Genomic DNA, 6,218 nt, shown 5'->3' with positions numbered 1-6,218 from the left:
ATACACTCACCTAAAGAATTATTAGGAAGACCTGTTCTATTTCTCATTAATGCAATTATCTAGTCAACCAATCACATGGCAGTTGCTTCAATGCATTTAGGGGTGTGGTCCTGGTCAAGACAATCTCCTGAACTCCAAACTGAATGTCAGAATGGGAAAGAAAGGTGATTTAAGCAATTTTGAGCTATGGCATGGTTGTTGGTGCCAGACGGGCCGGTCTGAGTATTGCACAATCTGCTCAGTTACTGGGATTTTCACGCACAACCATTTCTAGGGTTTACAAAGAATGGTGGGAAAAGGGAAAAACATCCAGTATGCGGCAGTCCTGTGGGCAAAAATGCCTTGTGGATGCTAGAGGTCAGAGGAGACTGGGCCGACTGATTCAAGCTGATAGAAGAGCAACGTTGACTGAAATAACCACTCGTTACAACCGAGGTATGCAGCAAAGCATTTGTGAAGCCACAACACGCACAACCTTGAGGCGGATGGGCTACAACAGCAGAAGACCCCACCGGGTACCACTCATCTCCACTACAAATAGGAAAAAGAGGCTACAATTTGCACGAGCTCACCAAAATTGGACTGTTGAAGACTGGAAAAATGTTGCCTGGTCTGATGAGTCTCGATTTCTGTTGAGACATTCAAATGGTAGAGTCCGAATTTGGCGTAAACAGAATGAGAACATGTATCCATCCTCTGATGGCTACTTCCAGCAGGATAATGCACCATGTCACAAAGCTCGAATCATTTCAAATTGGTTTCTTGAACATGACAATGAGTTCACTGTACTAAAATGGCCCCCACAGTCACCAGATCTCAACCCAATAGAGCATCTTTGGGATGTGGTGGAACGGGAGCTTCGTGCCCTGGATGTGCATCCCTCAAATCTCCATCAACTGCAAGATGCTATCCTATCAATATGGGCCAACATTTCTAAAGAATGCTATCAGCACCTTGTTGAATCAATGCCACGTAGAATTAAGGCAGTTCTGAAGGCAAAAGGGGGTCCAACGCCGTATTAGTATGGTGTTCCTAATAATTCTTTAGGTGAGTGTAGAGCATACTTTCACTTCTTCCACTGCCCAGAAGCCCTGCACTCCTATCTCCCGTAACGCTGAAGCAACACATGTGAGACTCCTTGTGAGAGATGTGATGAGAAAAGGACTTTCCCCTGCTTAGTCGCATGTTCCTATGATCTGTCTTCACAGACACTTAGGCTGATGGTGGAAGTCAGTGAAAATCCACAATAGTTATAATTACTACATTGATACAATAGCAGAACCAAGATTACTACAGAGATACAATAGCAGAACCAAGATTACTACAGAGATACAATACCATAACCAACATTACTACATAGATACGATATCATAACCAACATTACTACATAGATACGATACCATAACCAACATTACTACAGAGATACAGTAGCAGAATCAACATTACTACATAGATACGATATCATAACCAACATTACTACATAGATACGATATCATAACCAACATTACTACAGAGATACAATAGCAGAACCAACATTACTACATAGATACGATAGCAGAACCAACATTACTACATAGATACGATACCATAACCAACATTACTACAGAGATACAATACCATAACCAACATTACTACAGAGATACAATAGCAGAACCAACATTACTACATAGATACGATATCATAACCAACATTACTACATAGATACGATACCATAACCAACATTACTACATAGATACGCTACCATAACCAACATTACTACATAGATACGCTACCATAACCAACATTACTACATAGATAAAATAGACATATAGCACATAGAAAGTAACTAACAGTCACAAGATTGCATGCTCATGACACTGGAACCAGGATGGTGGGGGTTAACATGCGCTCAGGAAACTATGATGGAAAGGGAGGCAGGAGCCCCACTGCTGGGTGTTTAGTATCAGAAGGTCAAAGGGCCCAGTGAGGTCATCACTTGGCCTGCAAGCCCGAGGGACTAAGGCCACATCTAACAGACTGGAGTTCATCCTGATGCATCCACTGATACATAGGGCTGTCTGTGCTGCAGTAAGGGAAATTAGAGTGTTGTACATGGCAGCTTTTCTTTCAGATGGAAGACAGTGGGTGCCTTGGGCCCTCTAGGAGACTTGGGCCCCAGGCGGCCTTCCAAGCCACCCATATTGTAGTCCACCATTGTTGATTACCTATCCTAAGGATAGGTCATCAATTTCAAAATCTCAGATCAAAATCAACCCCTTTAACAATTATAGAAAAATCACCAAAATACAATAAACCTTTGCTGAATACCGTACATATCGCAAAACTGTTGAAAAGAAAGTACAAATTTGCTGCTTTCTGAGGCCACTTTCACATGGTCAGTATTTGATCAGCATTTTGCATCAGTATTTGTAAGCCAAAAACCAGTAGTGGAAGCTACAGAGAAAAATTATAATGGAAAGATTTGTGCCTCTTTTTTGTGTCTTGGATCTGCTCCTGATATTGTATTACAAATACTGACCTTGTGAAAAAACCTAGGGGGTCACACATCACATATTTGTTGCAGAATCTGCACTGAAGTTCCACAAAGTACAGTACAATGTTACCAAACCCCTTGACCTGTGAAGCCTAAACATTGTAAAGGTAGATGGGAAGAAATCAGTGCCCAAGTAAGAAGTGGCAGGCTAAAAGCACACTGCGCCTAAGTACTTAGCTCCTGTCATACAACGCAACGTTTCCATAGGTCCTCATTCACCAGGTGGAGGCCAAAAGAGTGTCCTTTTGGCCTCCGCCTGGCTGGTACTTTTTATTTCAGAAAATGTATAGCAGTGCATGCTTCTTTACAATGGGCCCCCATAGATGTCAGATGCCACTGTATGGTATCAGACATCCTCCTCATCTTAAAGATATAGTGGTAGACTCTAACACAATGTATACAGAGCCTTAGTCCCTTGCTACTTTTTCATCACCTCTGTGGTATCTTTGCATAGCTGCATAGGCCAGGAGTCTAGAAATGGGGGATGACAACATTAGATGGCAGTTGTAAAAATTTCTGTTTTGTGCTTTTTTTTTTTTATCAGATTATTTTTATTAGCATTTTCAAATAAAAAGGTACAACCATACGGACATATCCACAGCATATAGATGACTAGAGGATCAGCCCGTCCAATATCTGCATCCCACCCCAAATACTCTCCTCTCCCCTCAAACCCCCTCCCCGGGGCAGCATACCATTACTGTATTTAACCTCAAATGGCTTGGTGATGATAAGCTCTGACGACCCTTGGCCCCCAGTAATCCGTGATATGTATTTATGAGGGCTCCATCTTCATCTGCAACAAGCCATTCAATTCAATTCAGGAACTCCATTGGGCGGTGTATTTCATGGCAGTACCTCGTTTAGTACAGATGCCTTTTTCTAGTTTAAGTAGGGTCAATATCCGTTTGAGAAGTGCTCCAAACATAGGGTCCAACCATAGTGAAGCTATCTGTTTCCTAGATTCGTAAAGAATCTTTGAAATTGCTAATCTATTAGCTTCTCGCACGGGCAGGGTTCCCAAATATCCCAAAACACAGTTCAGAGGTTCTCTGGGCATCACTAGCTTATATACCCTTTCTATCCTGTCCAGGACTGCTTCCCTTTTGTTTTCCGGCATAGAGTTCCATCGTCGGGGCTCTATGCCAGAAAAATCCTGATCAGGATTATCCCCATGCATTCTGAATGGAGCGAAATCCGTTCAGGATGCATCAGGATGTCTTCTGTTCAGGACCGGAAAGTTTTTGGGCCGGCGAAAATACCGCAGCATGCTGCGCTTTTTGCTCCGGTCAAAAATCCTGAACACTTGCCGCATCGACGGATCCGGAATAATAGCCCATTGAAATGTATTATTCCGGATCCGTCCTAACATCTTCAGTTGTTACGACGCAACAACAGATCCGGAAGTCCTTACACATTGGGCCGAGTCACGACCCCCTATTTTATGTAAGAATGCCAGGGTACGGTAGACTCTATGTAACAGGTACATTTGGGATCTCCTGTATGCTGGGCTCAGGGATAGTCGCTGTGTTTGTTTCAGCAACCATTCCCAAATAACTGGGGTGATGTCTCCCACGTCATTACCCCCAAGAGGCTCTGACAGGGTTTAAAGTATGGCCACATTTATGTAATAAATGGCTATATATTGCAGAAATTAGACCTTTTGTGGACCCCCCATTTCTCAAAATGTCGTAAATCTGGTGGGGTAATGGGTCTGTTTTTTTGTTGAGTTTGAAGAACATGTCTTATTTGTAAGGCCTCCTGCACACGACCGTTGTGTGCACCCGTGGCCGTTGTGCCGTTTTCCGCTTTTTTTCGCGGACCCATTGACTTTCAATGGGTCCGTGGAAAAATCGGAAAATGCACCGTTTTGCAGCCGCATCTGTGATCTGTGTTTACTGGCCGTGAAAAAAATATGACCTGTCCTATTTTTTTCACGGCCAACGGTTCACGGACCCATTCAAGTCAATGGGTCCGTGAAAGAACACGGATGCACACAAGATTGGCATCCGTGTCTGTGATCCGTGGCCGTAGGTTAGTTTTTATACAGACGGATCCGAAGATCCGTCTGCATAAAAGCTTTTTCAAAGCTGAGTTTTCACTTCGTGAAAACTCAGAACCGACAGTATATTCTAACACAGAAGCGTTCCCATGGTGATGGGGACGCTTCTAGTTAGAATACACTACAAACTTTGTACAAGACTGCCCCCTGCTGCCTGGCAGCACCCGATCTCTTACAGGGGGCCGTGATCAGCACAATTAACCCCTTCAGGTGCGGCACCTGAAGGGGTTAATTGTGCTGATCACGGCCCTCTATAAGAGATCAGGGCTGCCAGGCAGCAGGGGGCAGACCCTCCCCCCCCCTCCCCAGTTTAAATATCATTGGTGGCCAGTGTGGCCCCCCCCCTCTATTGTAATAATAGGTTGGTGGCCAGTGCGGCCCCCCCCCCCTCTATTGTAATTATTCGTTGGTGGCACAGTGTGCGCCCCCCATCGGCCCCCCCTCCCTCTATAGCATTAACAACATTGGTGGCCAGTGTGCGGCCTCCCATCTCCCCCCCCCCATCATTGGTGGCAGCGGAGTTCCGATCGGAGTCCCAGTTTAATCGCTGGGGCTCCGATCGGTAACCATGGCAACCAGGACGCTGGTTGCCATGGTTACTTAGCAATAGTACAATAGTAGAAGATTCATACTTACCGGCTGCTGCGATGTTCGTGTCCGGCCGGGAGCTCCACCTACTGGTAAGTGTCATTGCTAAATGAACTGTCACTTACCAGTAGGGGGAGCTCCCGGCCGGAAGCAGACATCGCAGCTCCCAGGTAAGTATGAATCTTTTACTATTGTACTATTGCTAGTAACCCGCTGCCACCAATGATCGGGGGGGTAGATGGGAGGCCGCACACTGGCCACCAATGTTGTTAATGCTATAGAGGGAGGGGGGCCAATGGGGGGCGCACACTGTGCCACCAACGATTACAATAGAGGGAGGAAGGGGGGGGGGGCGCACACTGTGCCACCAACAAATTATTACAATAGAGGGAGGAAGGGGGGGGGGGCGCACACTGTGCCACCAACGATTTATTACAATAGAGGGAGGAAGGGGGGGGGGGCGGGGGGCGCACACTGTGCCACCAAGGAATTATTACAATAGAGGGAGGAAGGGGGGGCCGCACTGGCCACCAATGATATTCAAACTGGGGAGGGGGGAGGGGGGGGGGGTCTGCCCCCTGCTGCCTGGCAGCCCTGATCTCTTACAGGGGGATATGATAGCACAATTAACCCCTTCAGGTGCGGCACCTGAAGGGTTAATTGTGCTGATCACAGCCCCCTGTAAGAGATCGGATGCTGCTAGGCAGCAGGGGGCAGTCATGTACACAGTTTGTAGTATATTCTAACTAGAAGCGTCCCCATCACCATGGGAACGCCTCTGTGTTAGAATATACTGTCGGAAATGAGGTTTCACGATCTAACTCATATCCGACAGTATATTCTAACATAGAGGCGTTCCCATGGTGATGGGGACGCTTCAAGTTAAAATATACCATCGGATTGGAGAAAACTCCGATCCAATGGTATAAAAGGGACTCCAGACTTTACATTGAAAGTCAATGGGGACGGATCCGTTTGAAATGGCACCATATTGTGTCAACGTCAAACGGATCCGTCCCCATTGACTTGCATTGT

Source organism: Bufo bufo, chromosome 1 (genome assembly GCF_905171765.1).
Source record: "Bufo bufo chromosome 1, aBufBuf1.1, whole genome shotgun sequence".
Taxonomy (NCBI): domain Eukaryota; kingdom Metazoa; phylum Chordata; class Amphibia; order Anura; family Bufonidae; genus Bufo; species Bufo bufo.
This window is presented reverse-complemented; position numbering follows the sequence as displayed.